Consider the following 23,826-nt stretch of genomic DNA (forward strand, 5'->3'; position numbering starts at 1 on the left):
ATTAAAGAAATTCAATCGCAATCTTTTTACTTATTGACCTTATTGAAAATAAATGTCATTTACACACGTGCTAGTATTAAGCTCCCTCTCATCCCCATTTTTATCCACTTTGAAAAATTGTAGACCTTGATAATACGCCATTTATCGATTCCTCTGTTGAAATGCCGTTAAATGTTAATAGACTTCTATATTTTCACAAGCCATATTCTAAATACTCTAACACAAAATCAAAATAATCACCTAGCTTGCAGATATTTTGATATATATTGATGAATGCGCTGAAAATCCATGCCAGAACAATGGAATATGTGCGGACCTTATAAATAAATATGAATGTGACTGTGTCCTGGATTTAATGATAAGAACTGTAAAAACAGTGAGTGTGTAACTTTAAGGGTGCATGGACAAAGATTTTAAGTTAATATTTTCTGTATAATATCACGACTTATCACGACTTATATATTTTGATTGCATTTCATTGCATTTAGCAGATATTGATGAATGTTCTGATAGCCCTTGTCAGAACAATGGAACATGTGTGGACCTCATCAATGGTTATGAGTGTAACTGTGTTCCTGGATTTAATGGAACCAATTGCGAAAAGGGTAGGTAAATCAAAATGATATGAAATGACGATGAATAAAACTATTTTAGAAAATAAGTCCTCCTTAGCCTAGAGCATTTGTTACAGATATTGATGAATGTGCTGAAAATCCATGTCAGAACAATGGGACATGCCTTGATCTGATCAATGATTACCAATGTAACTGTGTTGCAGGATTCAATGACACAAATTGTGCAAACAGTAAGTGTAAAGGGAAAGAAGAATCAAGATTTTTCCGAGCAGAGATTGACTTTTTTTTAAAGATATCTTAGAGATCATTCATTTTAAAATTTTCTATTTTAATCCTAGATTTTTCAATTTAATCTTACAATTACTAAGGTCTGACATTTCATACCAATCTTTCTATAGCGCCACATACTTCAGCATTTTGTCATGAAAGAGAGAAACGAGAGGAATATGAAAAAAAATGTCATTCAGGGAAAATTTAATGTATCATTGTTGAACATGGGATTCAGTTCACCCATGCGGTAGAGGATCTTTTAATTTGTCACTTTTTTTTTCTTTGCACCACTGAAAGTATAAGGGGTTTTATCATAAATACTGGTACAAGTTTTCCCCTTAGGTTAAACAAATGACGTTTAACTGTCATTTACTAAAATTTTCCTTGGTTATCCTTACTCTCTCCCAGCATTTCTCATGACAAATTCCTAAAACCCAATTCTACCCTTTGACATAACCCCAAACGATTCTGCTCTCACTAGTCATTATTCGAGCTTTTTCTTGATCAAAATCTTGACATTATTAATGAAATTCCTTTTAGTAGTGCAATCAATTTCTTCTCTACTTGAAAACTAAACCCCATACTATTTCAAAGTCTCCTGAAAGTTTTACAAATCCTTTACCAGTAGTGAATGAAATGACTGATTCGATTCAATATTGCAAACCATTGAATATATTTTATCTCTAAATCATATCTTATGTAATTCATTTGTAACAGATATAGATGAATGTGCAGAAAATCCGTGTCAAAACAATGGAACATGCGTGGACCTGCATTAATGATTACAACTGCAGTTGTGTTGCAGGATTTAATGGAACAAACTGTGAGGAAAGTAAGTAAATAAATGAAAATAAGACAAATGAAACTTTTGATCACATTAACCTAATTTAAGATATCAAAACAGTGTAAACTGTTCAGTTAAGAGGAAACATTTTTAAGTTGAATTTTTTAATTTGGAAATGTCCATGCTTCATAACATTTGATATGCTTTGGTGTAAGTGGACGTTGGGATTACATGAAATACGTATTTACAGATATTGATGAATGTGCCGATAGTCCTTGTCAGAACAATGGAACATGTGGGACCTCATCAATGGTTATGAGTGTAGCTGTGCTCCTGGATTTAATGGAACCAATTGCGGGGAAGGTAAGTCAATGAAAATGATATGAAGTGACGGTGAATAAAACTAGTTCAAAATCAGTTATGCTTAACAAAGAGCATCTGTTACAGATATTGATGAATGTGCTGAAAATGCATGTCAGAACAATGGGACATGCCTTGATGTATCCAATAGATTACCAATGTAACTGTGCTGCAGGATTCAATGACACGAATTGTACAAACAGTGAGTACATATGAGAACCATCCTTTTCCAAGGAAATGTTGACTTTTTCTGGAAGATATATTTTGTTTTTTAGATATCTTTTATAGGTCATTCAAGTTATATTTTAATCCTTATCTCAAAATCACTCAAGTCTGTCGTCTGACACCAGTCTATGAATTCCACCACAGACAAAGATATTTTGGAAGTATTCTAACCCTTGAAGAACCATGACCTAATCCGTGTTAAACCTGTCCAATTTCTGACATGCCCTGAATTATCAGTCTTTCCTTTAATATCTCCTGACAATATCCATTACGACATTGCTCTCACTTAGTCATTTCTTGAGATTTTTCTTGATCAATATCATGACTTGATCCCACATTTGATATTTTGGAGGTCCGTGTTTGCTCTGCTCTCCTTTTGTATTGTGTTACGAACTTTTGCTTTTTCAGTTGTGCAATCTGTTTCTTTCAGGCTTGAAATGTACACACTTTCATTTTCAAAGTCTCGTGAACATTTTAAAATTCTTAATCATGGGTGAAATAAATTACCGATCCAATTGCAAACCATCACGTGAAAATTAAAAAAATTCTCAACCAATAATGGATTAAATGACTGATTCAATTCAATTTCAAACCATTGAGTATTCTTAATCTATAATTCGTATCATATGCATTTTATTTGTAACAGATATAGATGAATGTGCAGAAAATCCGTGTCAAAACAATGGAACATGTGCGGACCTCATCAATGATTACAACTGCAGTTGTGTTGCAGGATTTAATGGAACAAACTGTGAGAAAAGTTAGTAAATAAATGAAAATAAGACAAATGAAACTTTTCATTACATTAAACTAATTTAAGATATCAAAACAGTGTAAACTTTTCATTTATGAGGAAACATTTTTAAGTTGATTTTTTTCATTTGGGAATGTCCATGCTTCATAACATTTGATATCCTTTGTATAAGTGGACGTTGGGATTACATGAAATACGTTTTTACAGATATTGATGAATGTGCCGATAGTCCGTGTCAAAACAATGGAACATGTGCGGACCTCATCAATGATTACAACTGCAGTTGTGTTGCAGGTTTTAATGGAACAAACTGTGAGGAGAGTAAGTAAATTAATGAAGCTAAGACAAATGAAATTTTAGATATCACAACTCTGTAAACTGTTCAGTTGATAAGAAAGATTTCTAGTTGATTTACTTCACTTGGGAACGGCAATGCTTAAGAACATTTGATATCCTTTGTATAAGTGAAAGTTGGGATTACACGAAAGACGTTTTTACAGATATTGATGAATGTGCCGATAGTCCTTGTCAGAACAATGGAACATGTGTGGACCTCATCAATGGTTATGAATGTAGCTGTGCTCCTGGATTTAATGGAACCAATTGCGAGGAAGGTAAGTCAATGAAAATGATATGAAATGACGGTGAATTAAACTAGTTTAAAATCAGTTACAGACCCTAAACCGTGCTACTACACCACTTGAACGGTACGGTTCGGTACGCTTTGTGCACGGAACGGTACGCTTTGTGAACGGAACGGTTCCGTTTTGTGTAAACAGTACGGTACGCTTTGTGCACGGAAAGGTTCGCTTTGTGCACGGTACAGTACGCTTTGTGCACGGAACGGTACGCTTTGTGCACGGTACGTTTCGTTTCTTTGCGCGGAACGGTTCGTTTTGTGAACGGTACGCTTTGGGAGAACGGTATGCAAATGAATCAGGGCGGACCCTGTTTAGCTTTAATTCTTGATTGGCTGCTAAAAATCAATTCATTTTAAATGACTTTTAAAGTACTTAATGCACGTATATAATTAATTTCCTATATTAACAAATTAATTTCTCGTTTTCAATTTAAACATAAATTTACACTAAAGCGGTGATGGAGGGAAAATGAAAACAAAAATGAAAGGAAGAAAAAACATCATCCCACCGATGTCTTTGGCATTATGTTTAGATATGTATTAATATATATAGAACTCGTAAATATTTCCGTGCTTATTTTTTACGTATGCCGAACCTTCATTTTAAAAAGGAAAAAAAAAATTAAATGAAATATTTTTTCACTTTAAAATAAAGTTGTAACGCAATTAAAAGGAATCAATATATACCGGGAATATACTTGTTCTATACATATAACGCTACGCACATATATAAATTATTTTTAAATGATTGATCTATAGAAATAAATATGACTATTCCTGCTTCAATTTTATTCCTAGTAAATAGATATGTACATTGTTTTTTATTTTCAAAATTGTAGCTCTATCGTTTAAACGTTTGCTTCAGAAAAAAAATATCAGTAAACAAAATAAATACGAAAATCAGCAGCAGAAACACGAAATCAATACAATAACTTCCGAGCGCTTTCTCGTTACAGAAAACATTCTTTTCACAGACAAGTATTTATGTTTTCAATAATCCTTTCAGTGTATTAAGTAATTATTTTAATAAGTTTTTCTTTATTTTATTAAGTTATTCTGCTCTTCTAAAGTCTGTAAAAACGATGTCGTGAATGAGAGAGAGAGAGAGAGAGAGAGAGAGAGGGAGAGAGAGAGATGCAACCCCTTAATACATTCTCTAAAAAAAAAACTTGTATTTATTCTCATTCTTCGTTTTATCTACATCGCCAAAGTCACAATTAATCAGTCTATGATGCTATTTAATCAACCCATTTACAACTATTGTGCGATGAATAATCCGTTCTCTGTACATGCTTGCTGCACGCATGAAATCCTCGTGCATCACCTGTCAATCAAATTGGCATGACGCTAGGTGACCCTGAAAGTCTGTTTACGCAGGAAGAATTTCTCCTGTGATTTGAAACATTCTTATGGTCAGTTCATAGTTCACACCTGTTTAAAAAAAACATTGGGTCACAGCCGGAGGGACAGGGGCGCCGGGTGTTTAACACACCTTTCAAATTATTTAGTTCTGACCACATCAAGTGTATTTAATCACTCAACTGACATCCAGCAAACTCATCTTCCAGGTTTCACCACAACACTGATTACAAATGTACTTCCTAAATTATCCTTTTTCAGACAAAAATAAATAAGCATGTATCAGTAAATTATAATTTTTTCTGTTTTTACAAAAGCACAATTTAAAGTCACATTTTTTTATCGCCTTCTAGTGGGGGGAGCATCGTCTCAAGCACAATCCACAGTCCGCGCACATAGCTCTCTAAGGATCGTACATTTTGGGGGGGGGGGGGGTAACAAACATAACTCGTATGACTTGAAAGAGGATTGATATTTTTTTTTATTTCATTTTATTTAGTAAATTATCTTTTTACAGGCACTAATAAGGATGTTTCCTGTAGATTGTGATATTTTTTTATTTACAACAACGTACCATTTTGCAGATTTCTAAAGAAATTTAACCAGCTAATTCGTATTGCTTTCTAGAAAGGGGATGGGGATACAGTGTAACAAACCTTATAATATCTTTATTTTTTTCGCAAACTTTTTTTTTTCATTTTTCATGAGATGTGTTTCAGAATGAAGTAATATTTATACTGCAGTTTGCAAATTTTATTTGCAAGAAATTCGGCTGGCGATTTTTGTATGCAGCGTGAAAGTTGATCACAGTTTTATTAGTAAGATTATCATCTATGTCAGTTCAGTAGAAACCTTCATGTTTACCGCATGTAATATTTTAATCCATATTTTGCATGATTACAGATTTTCAGTCTAAGTATAACTGCACCAATGATTCGCCTAGAGTAAAAATCTTAACAGAATTAATGCGAGAGTGTATTACTGTTCTTTTTTAAATTTTACTCTAGACAGTTTACATATGTTTTGAAATTCTAACAAAATAATTCATTTATTTAGTTAAATCACGCATCTGATATGTACTACATATGAATGCATATACTCACGACTAAAACGATCTTGTTTCCGATAAGTTTTAATAAATAAAATGAGCAAAATTAAAATCAAAAGTAGAGACAACCAGGGAATTAATTCATGAAAGCGTGTTCTATCTTGGTGGTATTATAAAGAAAATGAAAGACTTCAAAGACGCCGACATTGTTCGAGGTCCACTGTGCCCCGTACGTGTTTTGCGGGAAAAACTCGTGGCCTGTACTGTACCTTTGACCACAAACACAACCAGTTGATCTAATTTATAGCAAATAAGGAATCGTCTCACACTCTGTCTAGTTGTTTTAAAGTTGTAGTTCGCTTCGAGTAGTTTCCTTATTTTTCAAGTTGAAGGCCCAGATGCATGATACTTGATAATGGTGTTTCGATCGAGCAGACACAACCTCCGTCCTCCTTTCACAGGCGCCGTAGCGAGAAATAAACCAAAATGACTTATTTGGTCATTACACGATTCAAAAATCATTGGGAGCGTGGTTTGCATAATTAACCAAAGAACAACACGGTTCGTTTCTTGCACGGAACGGTACGCTTTGTGGGCGGAACGGTTCGCTTTGAGAACGGTATGGTACGCTTTGTGCACGGAACGGTTCGCTTTGTGCACGGAACGGTACGTTTTGTGAACGGAACGGTTCGCTTTGTTCCCGGTACGGTACGCTTTCTGCACAGAACGGTACGGTTCGTTTCTGAGGTGTAGTAGCACGGTTTAGGGTCTGTATGCTTAACAAAGAGCATCTGTTACAGATATTGATGAATGTGCTGAAAATCCATGTCAGAACAATGGGACATGCCTTGATCTCATCAATGATTACCAATGTAACTGTGCTGCAGGATTCAATGACACTAATTGTACAAACAGTGAGTATATATAAAGAAGCATGTTTTTCCAAGGAAATGTGGACTTTTTCTTGAAGATATATTTTATCTGTTAGAGGTCAATCAAGTTATACTAATATTAAAATCCTTATCTCACAATTCTTCAAGTCTGCCGTCTCATACCAGTCTATGTGTTCCACCACAGACAAAAGATATTTTGAGTATTCTACCCCTTGACGTACCTTGGACCTAACCCCTGTTTAACCTTACCCCTTTCTGGCGTCCCCTGAATTATCCGTCTACTCCTTAATATCTCCCAACAATATCCTTTACTACGTTCTTCACTTAGTCATTACTTGAGGTTTCTCTTGATCAATATCATGACCTGATCCCACATCTGATGTTTTGGAGGTCCGTGTTTGCTGTGCTCCTATTTTGTATTGTTTTATGGACGTTTGATCTTGAATACTGTTGGTTATCTCCATGTTCCATAAAAGAAGTCTTTTTCAGTCGTGCAATCAATTTCTTCCAGGCTTGAAAACTACACACCTTCATTTTCAAAGTCTCGTGAACATTTCAAAATCCTTTGCCAGTGTTGAAATAAATAACAGATCCAATTGCAAACCATCACGTGAAAGTTTTAGAAATCCTTTACCAGTAGTGAATGAAATGACTGATTGGATTCAATATTGCAAACCATTGCATATTCTTTATCTCTAAATCATATCTTATGCGTTTTATTTGTAACAGATATAGATGAATGTGCAGAAATCCTTGTCAAAACAATGCAACCTGTGAGGACCTCATCAATGATTACAACTGCAGTTGTGAGGCAGGATTTAATGGAACAAACTGTGAGGAAGGTAAGTAAATTAATGAACCTAAGACAAATGCAACTTTAGATCACATTTTAAATATCACAACTCTATAAATTCTGATACTCAATGCTGAAGAACTTTGGCTATCCTTTCTATAAGTGAAAGTTGGGATTACATGAAATACGTTTTTACAGATATTAATGAATGTGCCGATAATCCTTGTCAGAACAATGGAACATGTGCGGACCTCATCAATGCTTATGAGTGTAGCTGTGCTCCTGGATTTAATGGAACCAATTGCGAGGAAGGTAAGCCAATGAAAATGATATGAAATGACGGTGAATTAAACTAGTTTAAAATCAGTTATGCTTAACAAAGACCATGTGTTACAGATAATGATGAATGTGCTGAAAATCCATGTCAGAACAATGGGACATGCGTTGATCTCATCAATGATTACCAATGTAACTGTGCTGCAGGATTCAATGACACTAATTGTACAAACAGTGAGTATATATAAAGAAGCATGTTTTTCCAAGGAAATGTGGACTTTTTCTTGAAGATATATTTTATCTGTTAGAGGTCAATCAAGTTATACTAATATTAAAATCCTTATCTCACAATTCTTCAAGTCTTGTCGTCTCATACCAGTCTATGTGTTCCACCACAGACAAAGATATCTTGAAAGTATTCTACCCCTTGACGTACCTTGACCTAACCCCTGTTTAACCTGACCCCTTTCTGGCGTCCCCTGAATTATCCGTCTACTCCTTAATATCTCCAAACAATATCCTTTACGACGCTTCTCTCACTTAGTCATTCCTTGATACTTTTTTTGATCAATATCATGACCTGATCCCACATCTGATGTTTTGGAGGTCCGTGTTTGCTGTGCTCCCATTTTGTATTATTTTATGGACGTTTGATCTTGAATACTGTTCGGAATCTCCATATGTTCCATAATAGAAGTCTTTTTCAGTCGTGCAATCAATTTCTTCCGGGCTTGAAAACTACACACCTTCATTTTCAAAGTCTCGTGAACATTTCAAAATCCTTTGCCAGTGGTGAAATAAATTACGGATCCAATTGCAAAGCATCACGTGAAAGTTTTAGAAATCCTTTGCCAGTAGTGAATGAAATGACTGATTGGATTCAATATTGCAAACCATTGCATATTCTTTATCTCTAAATCATATCTTATGCGTTTTATTTGTAACAGATATAGATGAATGTGCAGAAAATCCTTGTCAAAACAATGCAACATGTGAGGACCTCATCAATGATTACAACTGCAGTTGTGAGGCAGGATTTAATGGTACAAACTGTGAGGAGAGTGAGTAAATTAATGAACCTAAGACAAATGAAACTTTAGATCACATTTTAGATATCACAACTATGTAAATTCTGATACGTCAATGCTTAAGAACATTGGCTATCCTTTGTATAAGTGAATGTTGGGATTACATGAAAGACGTTTTTACAGATATTGATGAATGTGCCAATAGCCCTTGTCAGAACAATGGAACATGTGCGGACCTCATCAATGGTTATGAGTGTAGCTGTGCTCCTGGATTTAATGGAACCAATTGCGAGGAAGGTAAGCCAACGAAAATGATATGAAATGACGGTGAATTAAACTAGTTTAAAATCAGTTATGCTTAACAAAGAGCATCTGTTTCAGATATTGATGAATGTGCTGAAAATCCATGTCAGAACAATGGAACATGCCTTGATCTCATCAATGATTACCAATGTAACTGTGCTGCAGGATTCAATGACACTAATTGTACAAACAGTGAGTATATATAAAAGAAGCATGTTTTTCCAAGGAAATGTGGACTTTTTCTTGAAGATATATTTTATCTGTTAGAGGTCAATCAAGTTATACGAATATTAAAATCCTTATCTCACAATTCTTCAAGTCTGCCGTCTCATACCATTCTATGTGTTCCACCACAGACAAAGATAATTTGAAAGTATTCTACCCCTTGACGTACCTTGACCTAACCCCTGTTTAACCTGACCCCTTTCTGGCGTCCCCTGAATTATCCGTCTACTCCTTAATATCTCCCAACAATATCCTTTACGACGCTTCTCTCACTTAGTCATTACTTGAGGTTTCTCTTGATCAATATCATGACCTGATCCCACATCTGATGTTTTGGAGGTCCGTGTTTGCTGTGCTCCTATTTTGTATTGTTTTATGGACGTTTGATCTTGAATACTGTTGGTTATCTCCATATGTTCCATAAAAGAAGTCTTTTTCAGTCGTGCAATCAATTTCTTCCAGGCTTGAAAACTACACACCTTCATTTTCAAAGTCTCGTGAACATTTCAAAATCCTTTGCCAGTGTTGAAATAAATAACAGATCCAATTGCAAACCATCACGTGAAAGTTTTAGAAATCCTTTACCAGTAGTGAATGAAATGACTGATTGGATTCAATATTGCAAACCATTGCATATTCTTTATCTGTAAATCATATCTTATGCGTTTTATTTGTAACAGATATAGATGAATGTGCAGAAAATCCTTGTCAAAACAATGCAACCTGTGAGGACCTCATCAATGATTACAACTGCACTTGTGAGGCAGGATTTAATGGAACAAACTGTGAGGAAGGTAAGTAAATTAATGAACCTAAGACAAATGCAACTTTAGATCACATTTTAAATATCACAACTCTATAAATTCTGATACTCAATGCTGAAGAACTTTGGCTATCCTTTCTATAAGTGAAAGTTGGGATTACATGAAATACGTTTTTACAGATATTAATGAATGTGCCGATATAATCCTTGTCAGAACAATGGAACATGTGCGGACCGCATCAATGCTTATGAGTGTAGCTGTGCTCCTGGATTTAATGGAACCAATTGCGAGGAAGGTAAGCCAATGAAAATGATATGAAATGACGGTGAATTAAACTAGTTTAAAATCAGTTATGCTTAACAAAGACCATGTGTTACAGATAATGATGAATGTGCTGAAAATCCATGTCAGAACAATGGGACATGCGTTGATCTCATCAATGATTACCAATGTAACTGTGCTGGAGGATTCAATGACACTAATTGTACAAACAGTGAGTATATATAAAGAAGCATGTTTTTCCAAGGAAATGTGGACTTTTTCTTGAAGATACATTTTATCTGTTAGAGGTCAATCAAGTTATACTAATATTAAAATCCTTATCTCACAATTCTTCAAGTCTGTCGTCTCATACCAGTCTATGTGTTCCACCACAGACAAAGATATCTTGAAAGTATTCTACCCCTTGACGATCCTCTGACCTAACCCCTGTTTTGAACCTGTGAAAAAACCTGACCCCTTTGGTGTCCCCCTGAATCATCCGTCTACTCCTTAATATCTCCCAACAATATCCTTTACGACGCTGTTCACACTTAGTCATTCCTTGATACTTTTTTTGATCAATATCATGACCTGATCCCACATCTGATGTTTTGGAGGTCCGTGTTTGCTGTGCTCCCATTTTGTATTATTTTATGGACGTTTGATCTTGAATACTGTTTGGTAATCTCCATATGTTCCATAATAGAAGTCTTTTTCAGTCGTGCAATCAATTTCTTCCGGGCTTGAAAACTACACACCTTCATTTTCAAAGTCTCGTGAACATTTCAAAATCCTTTGCCAGTGGTGAAATAAATTACATCCAATTGCAAAGCATCACGTGAAAGTTTTAGAAATCCTTTGCCAGTAGTGAATGAAATGACTGATTGGATTCAATATTGCAAACCATTGCATATTCTTTATCTCTAAATCATATCTTATGCGTTTTATTTGTAACAGATATAGATGAATGTGCAGAAATCCTTGTCAAAACAATGCAACATGTGAGGACCTCATCAATGATTACAACTGCAGTTGTGAGGCAGGATTTAATGGTACAAACTGTGAGGAGAGTGAGTAAATTAATGAACCTAAGACAAATGAAACTTTAGATCACATTTTAGATATCACAACTATGTAAATTCTGATACGTCAATGCTTAAGAACATTGGCTATCCTTTGTATAAGTGAATGTTGGGATTACATGAAAGACGTTTTTACAGATTTGATGAATGTGCCAATAGCCCTTGTCAGAACAATGGAACATGTGCGGACCTCATCAATGGTTATGAGTGTAGCTGTGCTGGATTTAATGGAACCAATTGCGAGGAAGGTAAGCCAACGAAAATGATATGAAATGACGGTGAATTAAACTAGTTTAAAATCAGTTATGCTTAACAAAGAGCATCTGTTTCAGATATTATGAATGTGCTGAAAATCCATGTCAGAACAATGGAACATATCTCATCAATGATTACCAATGTAACTGTGCTGCAGGATTCAATGACACTAATTGTAAAAACAATTATCTATAAAGAAGCATGTTTTTCCAAGCAAATGTGGACTTATTCTTGAAGATACATTTTATCTTTTAGAGGTCGTTCAAGCTATACCAGTATTAAAATCATCTCACAATTGAGTATGACGTCTCATACTGACTATGTGTTCCACCACAGACAATGATATTTTGATTCATTTGTACAAGTCTACATATAACCTGACCCTTTCTGGCGTTGAATTATCCGTTTTTTAGAAACAAATCCTTTACGACACTTCTCTTACTTAGTCAGTCCTTGAGACTTTTTTTGATCAATATCATGACCTGATCCCACATCTGATATCCGTTTTGCTGTGTTTTTGTATTGTTTTATCTTTGATCTTGAATACTGTTCGTAATCTCCATATGTTCCATAAAAGAAGTCTTTTTCTCGTGCAATCAATTTCCTCCCTTGAAAAATTAACACCTTCATTTTCAAAGTCTCGAGAACATTTTAAAATCCTTTGCCAGTGGTGAAATAAATTAAGGATCCAATTGCAAAGTATCACGTGAAAGTTTTAGAAATCCTTTGCCAGTAGTGAATGAAATGACTGATTGGATTCAATATTGCAAACCATTGCATATTCTTCATCTCTAAATCATATCTTATGCGTTTTATTTGTAACAGATATAGATGAATGTTCAGAATCCTTGTCAAAACAATGCAACATGTGAGGACCTCATCAATGATTACAACTGCAGTTGTGAGGCAGGATTTAATGGTACAAACTGTGAGGAGAGTGAGTAAATTAATGAACCTAAGACAAATGAAACTTTAGATCACATTTTAGATAGCACAACTCTTTAAATTCTGATATGGCATTGCTTAAGAACTTTTCATTTGTATAAGTGAATGTTGGGATTACATGAAAGATGTTTTTACAGATATTGATGAATGTGCCGATAACCCTGTGTCAGAACAATGGAACATGTGCGGACCTCATCAATGCTTATGAGTGTAGCTGTGCTCCTGGATTTAATGGAACCAATTGCGAGGAGTAAGTCAATGAAAATGATATGACATGACGGTGAATTAAACTAGTTTAAAATCAGGTATGCTTAGCAAAGAGCATCTGTTACAGATATTGATGAATGTGCTGAAAATCCATGTCAGAACAATGGGACATGCCTTGATCTCATCAATGATTACCAGTGTAACTGTGCTGCAGGATTCAATGACACTAATTGTACAACAGTGAGTATATATTAGCATGTTTTTCCAATGAAGATACATTTTATCTTTTAGAGGTCGTTCAAGTTATACCAGTATTAAAATCCTCATCTCACAATTGTTCAATACGTCTCATACCAATCTACAACATTATAAGATATTTTGCAAAGAATTCTACCCCTTGACGTACCTTGATCTAACCCCTGTTTAACCTGACCCCTTTCTGGGCGTCCCCTGAATTATCCGTCTACTATGATTCCCAACAATATTCTTTACGAAACTGTTCACAATTAGTCATTCCTTGACACTTTTCTTGATCAATATCATGACCTGATCCCACATCTGATGTTTTGGAGGTCCGTATTTGCTGTGCTCCCATTTTGTATTGTTTTATAGACGTTTGATCTTGAATACTGTTCGTAATCAGATTGTTCATAAAAGAAGTCTTTTTCAGTCGTGCAATCAATTTCTTCCGGGCTTAAAAACTACACACCTTCATTTTCAAAATCTCGATAACATTTCAAAATCCTTTGCCAGTGGTGAAATAAATTACGGATCCAATTGCAAAGCATCACGTGAAAGTTTCAGAAATCCTTTGCCAGTAGTGAATGAAATGACTGATTGGATTCAATATTGCAAACCATTGCATATTCTTTATCTCTCATATCTTATGCGTTTTATTTGTAACAGATATAGATGAATGTGCAGAAAATCCTTGTCAAAACAATGCAACATTGAGGACCTCATCAATGATTACAACTGCAGTTGTGAGGCAGGATTTAATGGTACAAACTGTGAGGAGAGTGAGTAAATTAATGAACCTAAGACAAATGAAACTTTAGATTTTAGATATCACAACTATGTAAATTCTGATACGTCAATGCTTAAGAACATTGGCTATCCTTTGTATAAGTGAATGTTGGGATTTTTTTTACAGATATTGATGAATGTGCCAATAGCCCTTGTCAGAACAATGGAACATGTGCGGACCTCATTATATGGTTATGAGTGTAGCTGATGGATTTAATGGAACCAATTGCGAAAGGTAAGCCAACGAAAATGATATGAAATGACGGTGAATTAAACTAGGTATCAGTTATGCTTAACAAAGAGTATCTGTTTCAGATATTGATGTTTGCTGAAAATCCATGTATAACAATGGAACATGCCTTGATCTCATCAATGATTACCATTGTAACTGTATAGTTATTCCAATGACATAATTGTACAAACAGTGAGTATCTATTAAATGTTTATAAAGCAAAGTCACTTAGGACCTTGAAATTACATTTTATCTTTTAGAGGTCGTTAAGCTATAGTTTAAAATCCTCATCTCACAATTGTTCAAATTGACGTCTCATACCAATCTATGTGTTCCACCACAGACAAAGATATTTTGCAATATACCCGTTATCGTACTAACCCCTGTTTAACCTGTTTGGCGTCCCCTGAATTATCCGTCTACTCCTTAGTATCTCCCAACAATTCCTTTACGACACTTCTCTTACTTAGTCATTACTTGAGACTTTTTTTGATCAATATCATACCTGATTTATTTTTGAGGTCCGTGTTTGCTGTGCTCCCATTTTGTATTGTTTTAATTATTTCAAAATGTATCTCCATATGTTCCATAAAAGAAGTCTTTTTCAGTCGTGCAATCAATTTCTTCCGGGCTTGAAAAATTAACACCTTCAACCCAAAAGGAACATTTTAAAATCCTTTGCCAGTGGTGAAATAAATTAAGGATCCAATTGCAAAGCATCACGTGAAAGTTTTAGAAATCCTTTGCCAGTAGTGAATGAAATGGATGTTCAATATTGCAAACCATTGCATATTCTTCATCTCTAAATCATATCTAAAACGTTTTTTTGTAACAGATATAGATGAATGTGCAGAAAATCCTTGTCAAAACAATGCAACATGTGAGGACCTCATCAATGATTACAACTGCAGTTGTGAGGCAGGATTTAATGGTACAAACTGTGAGGAGAGTAGTAAATTAATGAACCTAAGACAAATGAAACTTTATATCACATTTTAGATAGCACAACTCTTTAAATTCTGATATGGCATTGCTTAAGAACATTGGCTATCATTTGTATAAGTGAATGTTGGGATTACATGAAAGATGTTTTTACAGATATTGATGAATGTGCCGATTTTCAGAACAATGGAACATCAAGCGGACCTCATCAATGCTTATGAGTGTAGCTGTGCTCCTGGATTTAATGCTACCAATTGCGAGGAAGGTAAGTCATGAAAATGATATGAAATGACGGTGAATTAAATAGAAAATCAGGTATGCTTAGCAAAGAGCATCTGTTACAGATATTGATGAATGTGCTGAAAATCCATGTCAGAACAATGGGACATGCCTTGATCTCATCAATGATTACCATTGTAACTGTGCTGCAGGATTCAATGACACTAATTGTACAAACAGTGAGTATATATTGGGTCATGTTTTTCCAAGCTTTTGGGTCTTGAAGATACATTTTATCTTTTAGAGGTCCTTCAAGTTATACCAGTATTAAAATCCTCATCTCACAATTATATATTGACGTCTCATACCAATCTATGTGTTCCACCACAGACAAAGATATTTTGAAAGTATTCTACCCCTTGAAGGTACCTTGATCTAACCCCTGTTTAACCTGAATAGGGGTGTTTTTATGTCTACTCCTTAATATCTCCCAACAATATTCTTTACGAAACTGTTCACAATTAGTCATTCCTTGAGACTTTTCTTGATCAATATCATGACCTGATCCCACATCTGATGTTTTGGAGGTCCGTATTTGCTGTGCTCCCATTTTGTAACAGTTTTATAGACGTTTGATCTTGAATACTGCGTAATCTTATGTTCCATAAAAGAATATTTTCAGTCGTGCAATCAATTTCTTCCAGGCTGAAAAATTAACACCTTCATTTTCAAAGTCTCGTGAACATTTTAAAATCCTTTGCCAGTGGTGAAATAAATTACGGATCCAATTGCAAAGCATCACGTGAAAGTTTTAGAAATCCTTTGCCAGTATAATGAAATGACTGATTGGATTCAATATTGCAAACCATTGCATATTCTTCATCTTAAATCATATCTTATGCGTTTTATTTGTAACAGATATAGATGAATGTGCAGAAAATCCTTGTCAAAACAATGCAACATGTGAGGACTTGATATATGATTACAACTGCAGTTGTGAAGGCAGGATTTAATGGTACAAACTGTGAGAGGAGTAAGTTAATTAATACAATTACGACAAAAGAAGTTATTTCATTTTGAAGATCGCTTGTTCAGTAAGATATATTTGGAATGTGGTGCCTTTTTCTTGGAGGAAAATCTGTGAATCTCCAGAATATTTGATATCCGCTTTATTTAAATATCAATTTGTTTGAAGGCAAAATTTATTACAGATGTTGATGAATGTTCTGATGGTCCTTGTCAGAACAATGGAACGTGTGTGGACCTCATCAATGGTTATGAATGTTTCTGTGTTCCCGGATTTAATGATACAAACTGCGCAAGCGGTAGGTATTTCTTGTCAAGAAGCTCCTTATTGGACCTCATTACAAATGTATTCTAATAATTTTTCTTTAAATATTAATGAGTGGGTCCTTGTCGGACGAATGGTGCATATGTATGTCTAATCAATGATTATGATTGTTTGTGTTCATTGATTCAATAACATTATTGTAGAATTAGTCAAATTTTGAAAATAAAGGGTGGAATCTTACTGATCAGTGCAAATATGAACTAGGTTAATGTTTGTTATACTGTAGACGTACTTTTTCCCACGGGAAAAAAATCTCCTAATATCTCAATTTCTGTTTAATTCGCTGGTAGAAAAGTATGCGGATTCCATAGCTGTTTTTATTCCTGACATTTATATTAAGTACGCTCGGACAAATTTCCGCGGAAAAGAATTTTATTCGGTAATATAATATTTCCCCCAAAATAAACTTTGACGGAGAAATATTTAATTATGTTCTTAATTAGGGGAATATATGCTGACTTCATATCACTGAATATTTTTAAGCAATGACGTCATATATTTGAAATGACGTCACGAAAATGACGTAAATTTAAAGAATTTCCATGATTTCTACAGGCTTATATATTACGTCGATATTTGGAGTAAAATAGAGCGCAGGTCTGAAGGCTTATTTTGATATACTGTGAATAATGATAATATCATTGAAATATGTAAATATTGTTCCTGAGCAAACCTGCGCATAAATTAAGCTAAAATTCTGTGTCCGTGTATGTACTAAATGACAAGATTAGATCCTAATTTGTGACGTCATAGAAACAAGTATTGTCAATAAAATTTGAAACAAAAATAATTTATATTCTTTACATAATTTATAAAATTCCACATATTTCAAGAATTTTTCAAAATTTGACTTTTGTAATATGCAGTATACCGCATATAATTTTATGACCGCGTGCATAGTGTAAATTAATGAAATTTTAAATATATACAATGAACTTTGTTATAATTTTTTTGTGAAGCATACTTTGTCACAGTTTATAAAATCTCAACATATTTTCTTAAATAATTACACATGTGCATTCATTGCCTTGTCAGAACAATACCGTCCCTTTGAAACACCCCCTTCAAACATTGTTTGAACACAGATTTCTGAAGTTTTTTTTATACATTAAATGTTATGACATTCATACCAGTTCGAAGAGGTTTGATCACATTAAATGTATTTGGGTTGATCATCCAAGCAAACAGAATTTAAGATTCTGTTTTAAACAAAATTGTTAAAATACAAGTGGATTTCATCGGAAAACCATTTTAAAATGCTGTTAAATTTTGGGACCAGCTAACGGTCTAAATCAAATCCAATGCGTAAATCGACCATAAACGCACTTCTAATTTCTGTCTCTTTCAAATTCTGTATGATAAACACATATCTTGGAAGAAATTTTCAGTTTAAATCAAAGATTATTGACGTTATGAATATTTGAGGTTTTGATAAAATAAAAGGTGCTATCTTGTTCATGAATGTAAAGCCTGTTAATTCGTTTTTTTGTAAAGTTTCAGTAATAACTCTATAACTAATGTTCTTATTGGTAAAGGAGCACTGAACAGTGGACAGCTTTTTAATACCCGAATTACATGTGTCAATTTATGGTGCCTTCAAAACTTAATTCATACTCCATGTTTCACTGTACTGTAAATTAGTATTATGTCGAGCACTTTCATTAAATGATTATTGAAAGTTTTCAACTTCATACCAGTTAGGTAAATACATAATTATATGAATATTTTGAGTAAAGCATAGACATTCTACCGGGCGAAGGGCCAGGGGAGGGGAGGGGGACCAAGGTTCCATTTTAAAGATATATACATCGTATTAGAATATAATAATTGCCTACTTTTGGATTTATTGCTCCCCTCGAAAGTTTGTTCAGATACCTATGTATGCTAATACATAAAGATTTTGACAAAATATCTTTGTGTAAAGCTTCTTTTTTGATTAAGGGTTATTTTTGATTAAAATTATCAAAATATGTTTTGGAACAAATATGATTTATATTAAATGCTTTGTATGTACAGTGACACTATAAAAACAAATATATAGGTGCGTTGAATATTTTCAATTCATCGCACTTTGAAATTTTTATACAATAGTGCAAGTGATTGTCAGAATTTTATATTGGTTGTAAAATAATTTTCAAAGTGCGTAATTTTTTCAAAGTGCTTTGCCACACACCTTAAAAATATGGTTCTCTTTTATGAATTTCATGCTACAAAGATTTATCATTGGTAAATTATGATGGGCAAATATAAGATTGTCTTGTATTGGCAACAACAGAAAAGCATGGACACAGAATTTCAACTGAATTTTTTAGAAGCGGTTGATTTTATCTTTTTTGAGTTTAAAAACAATTTAACATTTATTTATAATGAACATTCATCTGATTAAATTTTATAGTTAACTGATGTTTTGAGTAAAAGAATTGTTGGATCAGAACTTAAAGTTCTTCAGGTATGTTTACAAAGCAGCTTGTTAGTATTTTTTGGGATTTTATATAAAAATATGTAAATATTTAATTTTTGAATTTCAGTTTTAAATGAGTCAGAAACTATCGAAAATATAATATTTATAACAAATTTGAATTGAATAGTAAATCATTATTTAGAAACAGTCGAATAGTTTTAATTTTTTGAAAGAATGTATTGAAAAATCTTTAGGAATAATGGTTTATTAGTATATTAACCCATGTAAACAAAATTATTTCCTCTTCGTGACACGTATCTTGTGGATTACATAACAAAGGTTTAGAGCTAACATACCCTTATTTAACATTTCTCGACAAATAATGTTCAACTTTGTTTATGATCATCAGAAGATTACATGTATGCATGTAAAAATGAAAAAAAAAAATGCTAACATAAAACGACAATTAAAACTATGTCCATGCCCTTTAAAAACATTTATATTTATATATTTTTTTTCACTAATAATTAATACAATAGATTGAGGATGTTCCTAAACGCGACATATATTGTTATGAAATATGTCCGTCACCTGCAAATTGCTAAATTGACGAAATTCAGTTAAGATGTTATTCTGCTACAAAGATTTAACTGGTGATTGAAATATGTTCAAAGCGAGTAACTTAATAATTGTATTGGGAAAACATCTATAATGATAAATGAGGGTCCACTGTATAAGAAATTATATGTTTATTTAACAGAAAGGGAAGCTTAATTGTTGACTTTGACCTCGTCATACCAGACAGTCCAACATCAAAAGTACTCGTCGTTGACACCGTGTATAAGCTTGTGAATGGTCTGGTATTTGTCAACTTCTCTGGAGAAATAGTCAACGTTACTAATGCTAAAATACAACATTCAACATACGGCGAGGGTAATGAGTTTCATAGCTATTTCAATTTACATTTTTACAGTGGAAAAGGTTTTGATTTAAAAAAAACCTTTTGAATGTTAATCATCTATTAATCAAATCTTTCTGATACATATATACCACATATACATAATTAAGTAAGAATTATTTCTCCTACAGATATCACAATATAAAGGTTGTATTGTTTTTTTGTAGAGTTACAGACCAAAAACCATCTTATGGATGTGCTGTTGTGAACTACAAGGAGCATGTGATGCGGGATATAGATGCCAAGAATTCATAAATCAGACAGTGACTTGCATGTAAGCATATGAATGTATCAATTGCTGAAAGTTTACTAGTATGAAGTTTTACTCATTATGATATACCAGCTTTATGTATTCCGAACTAAACAAAACAGGGTTTTTAGCCTTAATACAGAACTGAGACAGAAGAAGTCATGATGAATTTATTTGCAATGTACTTATTATGTATTATACTATAATCTGTTTAATTTTCATTTCAGCCCTTTTATAAGTAAGTATAAATCTTTTTCTTGCTTTCTTCATGCAATATAAAGAATGCTGTCATAAATACAATTATTATACTTTATCTTCAATATTTTATGATAGGAAAATAAAACTATTTAAAGAATTATATAATCATGCAGTCAAACTTTTAATCATTTTTGTTTTTGTTTTGTTAACTTGTTTATGTTTTACTTGGTCATATTTTCTAATAAAAGCGTTTTTTATATAATGAGTGAAAGCGTTTGAATGTGAGTTGTATACATATAGTTTGTATTAATGTGCTTTATGTTTTTTAATTTGTGGTTAATGTTGAACTTCCATGGATGCTATTATTTTGTACAATGGGTTATTATTCATGTTTTTCCTTACATATCGATAATTAAATTGATCACGATACATGTATAATACTTTTGTAATGATTTGAGTGAACAGAAAATTTACAATTTATTTTCTAATTTCAGATTGTTCATTCAAGAGAAGCACCAGTGATAAATTCTCTCTTTAAATAATATAAAATAATATATATTTATGAATTGCTCTCGAAATATTAATTATATTTTAATAGTGAAATATGGAATACTTTACATATTTAGTTTCATTTTGTATTTTTACAGGTCTTGGTGCCGGTGTGCGAAGATAAATGTATAGAGAGTGCCGATTGCATAATGGACTCTTGATTTTCTCCATCAATCTTAATGAATACATACAATATTTATACTGATTTTTGTTGATCAGAATTGCATGTAAACATTTTTATCAATGCAATAATTTAAACATTTTTTAACCGTGAAGATATAGAGATTTTCTTTAATACATTCTCATAATGGACTTTTGCGAGGAGGAGGAGGAGGGCTTACTTTTACAATTGACGGCTTACTGTTTACACTAGGACAATGAACGGAAGCTCAACATCTTAATTCAACAAAAATTACGGATTATTTCAAAGCACAAATACGTTGCCCTTGGAGACAATTACCAAAGCTCGACTTCCAACCTCAGCATGTATATGCCCTTAACACCCATGACCACTAGAAATGTCTCTCTTTTCCATTATCAATTTTAAACTTCTGTACATGATACAGGTTTAAATGTCAAAATAATCTGTCAACTGTAAAAGTCAGTACTTTTGCAAAAGCCAATTATGAACAAAGTTTTTTTTACTATAAAATAAAATGAGCGATATTTTTTTGTCACATGAGACGTTCACGAGTTATGTCAAATACGAAGACTTGATCATAAAAAAAATCAAAATCAGATAATAATTTCCAAAATTGATTTTCTCTTTTCTCGATTGTTCAACTAAAAAGAATAATGATTGCCTATTTTAAACTTTTATCAACTTTTTGGATCTAAAATGTTTATGAAGGACACATTTTCATGTGATTATGAAATGCAGTGATATTAAACGGCATTGAAATTTAAATGTTAAGTTAAATGTCATTTTGATCACAAGAAAGAGCTACGATAACATTAGTTGTAGTGACTAAAATATAAGGAATTTCTTCGCTGTGACAACATCTACTAACTTTTAGAAAACTTTCCAAATTCAATCAATCAATTATTAATCAATGAGTCAATCGATTAATTCAAATATCAATCAAGTCAATTACTTGTCAATCAATCAATTATTAATCAATCAATCAATTCAAATATCAATCAAGTCATTAACAATGAAATGAGCGTAAGAATATGTGTTGCACTCGTCCAATTGCGTTGAGGTGCGATGGAATACGCAAACACTATAAATTTCAATCACGATAAGGCTGAAGTGGACGCTATCCCCAACAGGCATTCTTCACGGTATATGTAAAATGGAGACTTCATCACCGCGACATTGGTTGATGTGGACGCTGTACCCAACGGGCAGTCTTTGCAGAACTCGCAATTACACAGAATTCACTAACGCAACGCAAGTAGATGACGTAGCTGGACAAAGCAGGGCACCATTAAGGATTATTGGAGCACACGATTATCGCTGCGACATAGCTCTTGTGGATGCAGGACCAAGCAGGCGGACTACAGCTACAATGACATTACAAGAACAGCAGTATTTTTCTAAAACAAAAGGAGGGTGGGTAGGAAAAATTAAAACATTGCAACCATTCAACTTCATAAAATTTCCCATGACCTTACCATTTTATCCATTCATCGAGAAAAGAAGAATAGGAATCAACTAAATATTAGACTATATATGCAATGGACCTACATTATCCGGAATGATAGGTTGTGACTAAGGGTGAGTATAAATATATATCTGAAATGACTTAAGATATCCGGAATGGAGGGACATAGGGTTACTGAAATAAACTCACCTATCCGAGACCAGGCTCGTATAAGTGGTGGTATTTTCATAGAAGAACGCGTGTATGCGATTGCAAAATATAAATATACATGTATATTTAGCTTTATTTCATCAAGGAAAATTATTATTATTTTTTTTTTGGATAAAACTTACTGCAACTAATGTCTGTTTTATAGACACATGAGCAGGTGGATTTAAATGAACAAAAATCATATAATTGGCATCGAAAATGGGTACCGTCCTTGGCGACGAATACTTAGAACAACCAATGTAATGTTTGCGAAAATTCAACAAATAATCACTGATGATGTTTGATTGAATTTAAGAGATATAGCAAATTTGATAGACATCATTTCGGGAGTAGTTCATACTGTTTTAAAGAAACGTTTGACAGTAAAAAAGCTTAGTACTCAAAGGTCACCCTATGTTTTGAAAAATTAGTGAAAACCATAGCGTGTGAGAATATCTAACAAATTATTTTGAAATATCAGTAATTGTAGTTATCCACGTTTATTTTGAATACCAACAAATAATGAAACTTGAATCTATTGCTTAAAACCCTCAAAACAAAATTTACAATGATACTTGACAAAAACAGCAAAGGTCTGAGAAGAGCAAAGAATTGCAAGAGCACAGACAGACTTATATGCAATGTTCTAAATTATTAGCGGTCTTGTTGTTCAAATTCGTATTCAGGGAGGCAATTTAATTTGTTGAAGATTAATTGATTGTATACTATTCAACGTCCCTCTCCAGAATATTTCACTGATATGGAGACGTCACCATTGCCGGTGAAGGGCTGCAAATTTAGGCCTATGCTCGGCACTTACGGCCTTTGAGCAGGGAGGGATCTTTATCGTGCCACAC

General features: G+C 33.5%; 1 pseudogene; it reads left to right on the forward strand.

Annotated features, from left to right (window-relative positions):
* The first annotated feature begins 244 nt into the window (after positions 1-244).
* LOC134266872 (neurogenic locus notch homolog protein 1-like) lies at positions 245-20,384 on the forward strand (annotated as a pseudogene).
* The last annotated feature ends 3,442 nt before the right edge of the window (positions 20,385-23,826 follow it).

Source organism: Saccostrea cucullata, unplaced genomic scaffold, assembly GCF_032062105.1.
Source record: "Saccostrea cucullata isolate Sc308-1 unplaced genomic scaffold, CSIRO_AGI_Scuc_v1 ctg7657, whole genome shotgun sequence".
NCBI classification, from domain to species: Eukaryota; Metazoa; Mollusca; class Bivalvia; order Ostreida; family Ostreidae; genus Saccostrea; species Saccostrea cuccullata.